This window comes from Canis aureus, unplaced genomic scaffold (genome assembly GCF_053574225.1).
Source record: "Canis aureus isolate CA01 unplaced genomic scaffold, VMU_Caureus_v.1.0 ptg000285l_RagTag, whole genome shotgun sequence".
In the NCBI taxonomy this organism is placed as follows: Eukaryota; Metazoa; Chordata; class Mammalia; order Carnivora; family Canidae; genus Canis; species Canis aureus.
Genome location: NW_027554530.1, coordinates 1 through 11,212, shown reverse-complemented (window position 1 = coordinate 11,212; position 11,212 = coordinate 1). Strand labels below are relative to the sequence as shown.

The following is an 11,212-nucleotide window of genomic DNA, read 5'->3' as shown; positions in this document are numbered from 1 at the left end:
GATTGGGAATAAGAGACAGTTAAACCCTCGTGTGGCCATTCATACAAGTCCTTATTTAGAGAACAAATGATTATGCTACCTTTGCACGGTCAGGATACCGCGGCCGTTAAACAAGTGTCACTGGGCAGGCAGTGCCTCCAATACTAGAAATGCTGGAGGTGATGTTTTTGGTAAACAGGCGGGGTTTGTGTTTGCCGAGTTCCTTTTACTCCTTTTAATCTTTCCTTAAATGCATGCCTGTGTTGGGTTAACAATAGGGTAGATAAGTATTTCATTTTTGGGTTGATATTATCAGATTGTTAACTATCAGTGGTCTATCCGTTTCTGATATAAGCTTATGCGGGGAGAAAATAGTTCTTGTTACTCATACTAGCATTGTTGCTTCTATATTTAAATAGAATGGCCCAGGAGGTATAATTAGGAGTTGATGTAATATGATTGGGATTAAGTTATATTGTTTGTTGAGCTGGAACGCTTTCTCAATTGGTGGCTGCTTTTAAGCCAACTATGGTGATGTTAGTATATACTCTCTAATAAAGGTTGTATCCTGATTCTAAGAAGCTGTACCTTCTTAGACTATATTTTAAATTTACATTAAAATTTTGTTTTTTTTTAGGTAAATTTAAAGTTGAACTAAAATTCTGTTTGTGGGCAACCAGCTATCACCAGGCTCGTTAGGCTTTTCACCTCTACCCACAAATCTTCTCACTATTTTGCTACATAGATGAGTTGATCCTTTTAGATTGTTTATGGGTAGCTCGTCTGGTTTCGGGGAGCTTAGCTTAAGTTCTCTTTGTTAAGTCGTTTCTGGCTAGTTCATTATGCAAAAGGTAAAAGGGGTAATCTTTGCTGTTTAATACTGTTAAGATGTCTTTCATCATTCCCTTACGGTACTATCTCTATCGCTCCAATTAAAATTTCTATCTCCTATACTTTTATTATTTAACTAAATGTTTTACTTTATATGTCTGTGATACTTAAGTTTGGGGTTAGTTGGGCTAGCTTTTGTTCAAAGTGGTCATAAGTAATGAAATCTTCTGGGTGTAGGCCAGACGCTTTAGTTAAGCTACACTTTGATTAATCCAAGCACACCTTCCGGTATGCTTACCTTGTTACGACTTGTCTCCTCTTGTGTCTTAGTTAAGTTAATATGGTTATGGTTGTGTCTTATTACTTGAGGAGGGTGACGGGCGGTGTGTGCGTGCTTCATGGCCCTATTCAATTAAGCTCTCTATTCTTAATTTACTACTAAATCCTCCTTCAGTTTTTAATTTCATAAAAACGTTCGTGGAATGTTCTTGGGTAGAAAATGTAGCCCATTTCTTCCCACCCCATAAGTTACACCTTGACCTAACTTTTTTATGTAAAATGATTGTGCTTACTATTCTACCTTTTGAGGGTTTGCTGAAGATGGCGGTATATAGACTGAATTAGCAAAGGGTGGTGAGGTTTATCGGGGTTTATCGATTATAGAACAGGCTCCTCTAGAGGGATATAAAGCACCGCCAAGTCCTTTGAGTTTTAAGCTATTGCTAGTAGTCCTCTGGCGAATTATTTTGTTGTAAAATTATCTATGTTTAGGGCTAAGCATAGTGGGGTATCTAATCCCAGTTTGGGTCTTAGCTATCGTGTAGTCAGATTATTATAAAGTCACTTTCGTGGTCTATTTTATGGTAACTGTAGCTTTTTACGGCTTAGTTAAGTTTTAACTTTAGTGCAAAGGTATCTTAAACACGCTTTACGCCGTGGGCCTATTAGTTTGGGTTAATCGTATGACCGCGGTGGCTGGCACGAAATTTACCAACCCTTTTTAGTATGGCTTAGTCAAACTTTCGTTTATGGCTTAATTTTTATCACTGCTGTATCCCGTGGGGGTGTGGCTTAGCAAGGTGTTATGAGCTACTTAAGAGTGTGCTTGATACCTGCTCCTTTAGATCACTGCTGATTTTAAGGGCATTCTCACTGGGGCGTGGAGACTTGCATGTGTAAGTCTACTAAGAACTAATAGGAAGGCTAGGACCAAACCTTTGTGTTTATGGAGTCGTGCGACTCATCTTGGCATTTTCAGTGCCTTGCTTTATTAATTAAGCTACATTAACTTATACTGAAATTGTAGTGTGTATAATAAATAAAATACATAGTAAATATGAGAGGAAAAAAAAAGGGGATGCTATCTATAGATAGACCACGAGATCGAATGCGTGTAAGACTGTTGTGTTAAGTTAACTAGAGTAGCAATACATTTGTATACAATTTAAATAAAGCTTGTGAGTATTGTATGCACTTAGTCCTGTTTTTGGGGTTTGGCAGGACATAAATAAGTGTATAATAGATGACATGAGTTTATGGGGGGTAAGGGGGGTTTGTATAAGTTAACTTAATGTCTTGCGCGTGTACGTACGTGTACACACGTGTACGTACGTGTACACACGTGTACGTACGTGTACACACGTGTACGTACGTGTACACACGTGTACGTACGTGTACACACGTGTACGTACGTGTACACACGTGTACGTACGTGTACGTACGTGTACGTACGTGTACGTACGTGTACGTACGTGTACGTACGTGTACGTACGTGTACGTACGTGTACACACGTGTACGTACGTGTACACACGTGTACGTACGTGTACACACGTGTACGTACGTGTACACACGTGTACGTACGTGTACACACGTGTACGTACGTGTACACACGTGTACGTACGTGTACACACGTGTGTCCTAGAATTATATGTCCTGAAACCATTGACTGAATAGCACCTTGATTTTATGCGTGAGTTGATAAATGATAATGAATAAGTCCAGCTACAAGTTATTTGACTGCATTAGGGCCGCGACGGGCATATTCCCTGAGAGCAGAAGATAAGTTAGAGTTAGTGCCGTTGCGGTCATAGATGAGTGATAGCAGATTCCCCCCCTAAAAATAAAAGATACCAAATGCATGACACCACAGTTATGTGTGATCATGGGCTGATTAGTCACTAGTCCATCGAGATGTCCCATTTGCGAGAATTAGTAGGATTGGAATAAATAGAGTCATGGCCCTGAGGTAAGAACCAGATGCCAGGTATAGTTTCATGATAGTAACCCCCACATTAGCATGGGCCCGGAGCGAGAAGAGTGACATTACAGGCAAGGATTGATGGTTTCTCGAGGCATGGTGATTAAGCCCTTATTGGACTAAGTGATATGCATCTAGTTACTGTTGAGGATCAATGGGTTGTGGAATTGGACTAGACATGTCCTATGTAAAGATATAATATCATGTACATGCTTATATGCATGGGGCAAGCCATTAATGCACGACGTACATAGGGGAGGGAAAGAAGGATTTTTTGGAGATACTGACATAGCACAGTAGAGGTGGTCCAATATATGAATGTAGGGGGTGTCAGGGAATAGTTTAAGAAGAATTTCAGCTTTGGGTGCTGATGGTGGAGCAAGAGCTTCTTCCTTGAGTCTTAGGGAGGGCGACTACTCTCCATTTTTGGTTTACAAGACCAAGGTAATGATTATACTACAAAGACTCTTCATTTTAGAAGATTATTTTCGATAACGCTAATTGTTGGCATTAGAATCAATAGGATGGTGAAATATAGAATTGAGGCGACCTGTCCGATAATGATGAAAGGGTGTTCAACTGGCTGTCCTCCAATCCAAGTTAAAGTGAGAAGATCGGCGACTAAAAGTCAGAATAGGCATTGGCTGAGGGGTCGGAATATTATACTGCGTTGCTTAGATGTGTGGAGGAATGGAATGAATGCTAAAATTAGGATGGAGAATACTAGGGCGAGTACACCTCCTAATTTATTAGGGATAGATCGTAGGATGGCATAGGCGAATAGGAAGTATCATTCAGGTTTGATATGTGGAGGGGTGTTTAGGGGGTTTGCAGGGGTGTAGTTGTCTGGATCTCCTAATAGGTCTGGTGAAAATAAAACTAGTGATATTAAGACTAGGAGCAGGAGTAGGATTCCTAGGATATCTTTAATTGTGTAGTAGGGGTGAAACGGAATTTTGTCTGAGTCTGATGTGATTCCTGAGGGGTTGTTGGATCCGGTTTCGTGTAGAAATAGGAGGTGTACTATTGCTAGAGCTGCGATGATGAATGGAAAGATAAAATGAAATGCAAAGAATCGTGTTAAGGTTGCTTTGTCTACTGAGAAGCCACCTCAGATTCACTCTACTAAGTTGGTTCCGATATAGGGGATGGCGGAGAGAAGGTTAGTGATTACAGTTGCCCCTCAAAATGATATTTGTCCTCACGGCAGTACATAGCCTATGAATGCTGTGGCTATGGTTGCGAATAGTAGTACAATTCCAATGTTTCATGTTTCTATGAATACATAGGATCCATAGTATAGGCCTCGTCCCACATGTATGAATAGGCAGATGAAGAATATGGAAGCGCCATTTGCATGTATATAGCGGATAATTCAGCCGTAGTTAACGTCTCGACAGATGTGGGTGACCGATGAAAAAGCTGTGGCCGTGTCCGATGTGTAGTGTATAGCTAGAAATAAACCTGTTAGAATCTGTAGAATCAAGCATACTCCTAATAAGGACCCGAAATTCCATCAAGCAGAGATGTTAGATGGCGCTGGGAGGTCAATGAATGAATTGTTGACAATTTTGGCTAGTGGGTGGGTTTTTCGAATGTTGGTCATTAATGTTCTTATAGTTGAAATACAACGATGATTTTTCATGTCATTAGTCATGGTTAAATTCCATGTAGGAATAATGATAACATACATTGTATTTATTTTAAGTATCGTTTTTGTGATGAGTTTTGTGGGTTTTGCCACTAAACCATCTCCTATTTATGGTGGGCTTGTGCTAATTATTAGCGGTGGGATTGGTTGTGCGATTGTTCTGAATTTTGGGGGTTCTTTTTTAGGGCTGATAGTGTTTTTAATTTATTTGGGGGGTATATTAGTAGTATTTGGTTATACAACTGCTATGGCTACTGAGCAATACCCTGAGGTGTGAGTTTCAAATAAGGCTGTTCTAGCGGCTTTTATTACTGGTCTATTGTCTGAGTTGTTGACTGCTTGCTATATTTTGAAGGATGATGAGGTGGAGGTAGTATTAAAGTTTAATGGAATAGGGGATTGGGTAATTTATGATACGGGGGACTCTGGGTTTTTTAGTGAAGAGGCTATGGGTATTGCGGCTTTATATAGTTATGGAACCTGGTTGGTGATTGTTACAGGTTGGTCGCTGTTAACTGGTGTGTTGGTTATCATGGAAGTTACCCGTGGTAATTAAGGATTAGTAGGCTGAGAATTATAGTTAGTATGAACGATAGGAAATAGAGCTTGATGAGACCCTTTTGATTTGAAATAAGGGTAGAAGATTTTATTTGGAAATACGAGATTGATTTGGGTAGGATGTTTTCTAGTCAGATGGAGTCCAGAAGTATAGATGCTGATTTCTGGCTGATGGTTAAACTTGTTTTAGGTGTGAGGCGGTGCATAATGGTTGGATAATAGCCAAGGAGGGTGGAAAATTTAAAGTAATTAGATGGATAGTTAAATTTGAGTCCTTGTATGGTAAGGTTTAGTTCTAGTGCCAGGATGAAACCCAAGATAGTTACTGCAAGGGCTATCATTTTTAGATAATGAGGCATAGTTATCTGTGGGATGGTGGTGGGTGTGATGCTGTGGGAGATAATGTATCCTGCAAATACACTTCCGATAAGGAGTCGTTTAATAGAGTTAATTAGGAGAGGATTATTCTCGTTGATAAGGATTATAGGGGAGAAGCGGGGCTGGCCTAGTAGAGCGAAGAATATAATTCGGGTGCTGTAGGCAGCGGTTAGGGATGTGGCAACGAGTGTAATTAAGAGGGCTCAGGCGTTGGTATTCGACGTGTTAGCGGACTCGATGATCAGGTCTTTGGAGTAGAATCCTGTAAGGAAAGGTATGCCTGTTAATGCGAGGCTTCCGACAATCAGGGAAGTTGTGGTGAAGGGAAGGACTTTAAATAGGCCACCTATCTTTCGAATGTCTTGTTCATCGTTTAGGCTGTGGATAATTGACCCTGAACATATGAATAACATAGCTTTAAAAAATGCGTGAGTGCAGATGTGTAAGAAGGCTAGGTAAGGCTGGTTAATGCCAATTGTTACTATTATTAGGCCTAGTTGGCTTGAGGTAGAGAACGCTACAATTTTTTTGATATCGTTCTGTGTAAGAGCGCAGATTGCAGTAAATAGTGTAGTAATAGCCCCTAAGCATAAAGTGAGGGTTTGAATAGTTTGATTATGCTCTATTAGTGGATGAAAGCGGATAAGAAGAAATACTCCTGCTACAACTATTGTGCTTGAGTGAAGTAGGGCTGATACAGGAGTGGGGCCTTCTATGGCTGAGGGGAGTCAGGGATGTAAGCCGAATTGAGCAGATTTACCGGTAGCTGCTAATAGTAAGCCAAGTAGCGGCAAATTAAAATTATCGTTTGTTGTAATAAAGATTTGTTGAAGGTCTCATGTGTTTAAGTTCAATAGAAACCATGCTATGGTTATAATGAAGCCTACATCTCCAATACGGTTATAGAGGATAGCTTGTAGGGCAGCTGTATTTGCATCGGTTCGGCCGTATCATCATCCAATAAGTAAAAATGATATAATGCCAACTCCTTCTCAGCCAATGAATAGTTGGAATATGTTGTTTGCGGTGACTAAGACTATTATAGTAATAAGAAATAAGAGAAGATACTTGAAAAATCGGTTAATATAAGGATCGGAGTGTATATATCATATAGAAAACTCTATAATAGACCACGTGACAAAAAGGGCTACGGGCACAAAGATTATTGAGAAGTAGTCTAATTTAAAACTCATGGATAGTTTTATGGTCTGGATTGTTATTCAATGTCAGTTTGAAACAATTGTTTCCTGTCCTGAGTAGATGAATATTATTGTGGGAATTATGCTAATTATGAATGCGTAAGAAGTAGCGGTTTTTACATAGTATGGGTATAGCTTATTTTTGTAGAGTTTAGTAGAGGTTATAATGATGGGCAAAGTAAGAATGACTAGAGCTGTGATTATGCATGAAGTAAATATATTTATTACTTTTATTTGGAGTTGCACCAATTTTTTGGTTCCTAAGACCAATGGATTACTTCTATCCTATAAAAGTTGAAAAAGCCATGTTCTTATACATGGGAGCATGAGTTAGCAGTTCTTGCAGTACTTTTTCGGTAAGCAAAAAGGTTTGAGCTTTTATTATTAGATTCACAATCTAATGTTTTTGTTAAACTATGCTTACAGTAGATGGGACCGAGAATAATTTTAGGGTTAAGGGATAGGAGGAGTAGAGGCAGTAGATGCAAGGTTATTAGGGCATTTTCTCGTGTGAATGACGGTTTGATATTTTTGATATGGTGGGAATATTTACCACGCTGTGTGGTGATTAGTATATAAAGTGAGTATAGGGCAGTGATGGTGATGTTAATTCCTATTAGAATAATAGTAATGTTGGATCATGAGAATGAGGATATCACTACAAATAGTTCTCCGATAAGATTAATTGTTGGAGGAAGAGCCAGATTTGTGAGGCTTGCTAATAACCATCAGGCTGCTATCAGGGGAAGGAGGGTTTGAAGTCCTCGTGCGAGAATCATAGTACGGCTATGGATTCGTTCGTAATTGGAGTTGGCTAAGCAGAATAGCATCGAGGATGTTAAACCATGGGCAATTATTAGGGCTGTTGCACCTATATAACTTCATGGTGTTTGAATAAGAACCGCTACAATAACGAGTGCCATATGACTAACTGAGGAGTATGCAATTAGGGATTTTAGATCTGTTTGACGGAGACAGATAGAGCTTGTTATGATTATGCCTCATAGAGATAATATTATGAAAGGATACGCTATGAAGTTGGTCAGGGGGTTTAGTAGGGTTGTAATTCGTATCATGCCATAGCCTCCTAATTTCAGGAGTACGGCGGCAAGTACCATGGAGCCGGCAATAGGGGCCTCTACGTGTGCTTTTGGTAGTCACAAGTGGAGGCCGTATAGAGGTATCTTTACTATGAATGCTATCATGCATGCCAATCATAAGAAAACATTAGATCAGGAGTTTGGCAGAGGTTGAATTCAGTATTGAATTATGAGAAAATTTAGGGAGCCCATGAAATTGTGGATGTAAAGGAGAGCTACTAGGAGTGGGAGAGATCCTATTAAAGTATAAAATAAGAAGTAGAGCCCTGCGTTTAGTCGTTCAGTTTGATTCCCCCATCGGGTAATAATGATCAGGGTTGGGATTAGTGTTGCCTCAAATAGGATGTAAAAGAAGATAAGTTCAGAGGCGGTGAAAGTTATAATTAGGAACAACTGGAGAAGAATCAGTATTGAAATATATAGTTTTTTTCGAGTTAAGGGTTCTTTTGATAAATGGTGTTGGCTTGCTATAAGTATAAGGGGTAGAAGTCATGTTGTAAGTGCTAGTAGCGGTGCTGATAGGGAGTCAGAGAAAAATATTAAGGAGGGGTTCAATGTATTATCATTTGGTTGATTCAGGTAGAATAAGCTGATTAAGCTGATTAGCAAACCATATGTTGTCGTGTTAATTCAGATTATGTTAGGCTTTGATACTCATGTAAGGGGGATCAGTATGATAGTGGGGATGATAATTTTTAGCATTGTAAGAGGTTTAGGTTTTGTACGTAATCAGTCCCGTAGGTGTTAGATACTATAACTAGTAGAGATAGTCCTAATGCTGCTTCGCAGGCAGCAAATACTAGTAGTACGATTGGTATCATGCTGGCTAATGTAAGGTGGTTGTTGAGAATAGTTACAGATATTATTACAAATAGTGATAATATTATGCCCTCTAAGCATAGTAGCGATGATATTAGGTGTGATCGATAAACAAGTATACCTATTAGAGAAAGAATGAATGCCAGAAAGATATTAATATATACTATGGACATATGATAATTATGAGATAAATCATAATCTAATGAGTCGAAATCATTTGTTTTGGCTTAAACTAATTATCATATTCGGTTCATTCTAGCCCCTTTTCGGTTCATTCGTACGCTAGGCTTGCAGCTAGGAGGGAGATTAGTAGGAGTGCTATGATAAGTATTGTTGTCAACTTGTTGGTTTGTGACGCTCAGGGAAGTGGGAGTAGGAGTGCGATTTCTAGGTCGAAAAGCAGGAATGTGATGGCAACTAGGAAGAATTTTATAGAGAAAGGTAGGCGAGCAGATCCCATGGGGTCAAAACCACATTCGTAGGGGCTTGTCTTGTCTGTATAAATATTTAGTTGGGGAAGTCAGAATGCGATTAGTACAAGTAAGGACGCTAGGGTTACATTAGTTATCAAGGTTAGTATTACGTTTATTACTTCTTTCCAGGTTGATCTGGAGCTAACTGATTGGAAGTCAATTGTACTAGTTATACTAAAGAAATAGGATCCTCATCAATAAATAGATACATATAAGAATAGTCAGACTACATCAACAAAGTGTCAATATCATGCAGCGGCTTCAAATCCGAAGTGGTGGTTTGATGTGAAGTGGTAGTATAGTTGTCGGAGAAAGCACACGATAAGGAATGTGGAGCCAATAATTACATGTAGTCCGTGAAACCCAGTAGCTATAAAAAAGGTAGATCCGTACACTCCGTCGGAGATTGTAAAAGATGTCTCGTAGTATTCGGAGGCCTGTAATAGTGTAAAATATACGCCTAAGGAGATTGTAATAAATAGGCCTTGAAGTATGTGTTTACGATTGCCTTCTATTAAACTATGATGGGCTCAAGTAATAGATACTCCGGAGGCTAGGAGGACTGAGGTGTTGAGTAGAGGAACTTCTAGTGGGTTAAGAGGAATAATGCCGGTGGGAGGTCAGCAACCTCCAAGTTCAGGAGTAGGGGCTAGGCTGGAATGGTAAAAGGCTCAAAAGAAGCCTGCAAAGAAAAATACTTCTGATACAATAAAAAGAACTATTCCGTACCGTAGTCCTTTTTGTACAATAGGGGTGTGATGTCCTTGGAATGTGCCTTCTCGGATCACATCTCGTCATCACTGGTATATGGTTAGCAGGTTGGTTGTGAATCCTAATGTAAGTAGGGATATTGAGTTATAGTGAAATCATATGATAAGACCCGATGTTATAAGAAGGGCAGAAAGGGCTCCTGTTAGCGGTCATGGGCTTGGGTTAACTATATGGTAAGCGTGAGTTTGGTGGGTCATTAGGTGTTGTCATGTAAGTATAGACTTACTAGTAAGGTAAAGACATAGGCTTGAATTAAGGCAACAGCAAACTCTAGAATCGTAAATAGAATTAAAATAATAAAAGTGATGAAAGCTGTGGTCGCGCTAATATTAATAAGAGCTAAGGTAGCCCCTCCAATCAAATGGATTAGGAGGTGTCCTGCAGTAATATTGGCGGTTAATCGAACGGCTAGAGCTATGGGTTGAATGAATAGACTAATAGTTTCGATGATTACTAGTATTGGAATTAGGGGAAGAGGGGTGCCTTGGGGTAGAAAGTGTGCCAAGGATGCTTTGGTCTTATAGCGGAAACCGGTAATTACTGTCCCTGCTCATAGGGGGATTGCTATTCCGAGGTTTATAGAGAGTTGTGTCGTGGGCGTAAATGAGTGGGGTAGTAGTCCAAGTAGGTTAGTTGAACCAATGAATAGAATTAGTGATATAAGTATGAGAGCTCAGGTTCGTCCCTTTTGATTATGAATTGCTAGTATTTGTTTTGATGTTAATTGAATTAATCATTGCTGAATGGAGATTAACCGATTATTGATTAGGCGATTGGGTGCTGGGAATAAAATGGAAGGGAATATGACGATCAGTACTACAATAGGGAGACCTATTATTGAGGGGGCAGCGAAAGAGGCGAATAAATTTTCGTTCATTTGTTTTCTCAAGGATTATGTTGACTAGTGATTTTAGTAGACTTGGTTATTGGGTTTTCCGGGTAGTGGTGATTTGAAATTTTTAGTTGGAATAGAATGAAGAGGGTGAGAAATATTGAAAAGATTATAATAAATCAGGTGGATGTGTCTAGCTGTGGCATTTCATTAAGGGGAGGTTAAAACTCCCAGTCTTTAACTTAAAAGGTTAATGCTTTATAGCTTCTTAATGAGTAAGTCTAGTCTAGGTTATACTATTAAGGCAGATCAGGTTTCAAAATAAGATAGGGGGACTATTTCAAGAACAATGGGTATAAAGCT

General features: G+C 39.3%; 1 pseudogene; it reads right to left on the bottom strand.

The window, feature by feature from the left end:
- Positions 1-1,075: 1,075 nt before the first annotated feature.
- On the bottom strand, positions 1,076-2,030 carry LOC144309957 (18S ribosomal RNA; annotated as a pseudogene).
- Between the last annotated feature and the right edge of the window lie 9,182 nt (positions 2,031-11,212).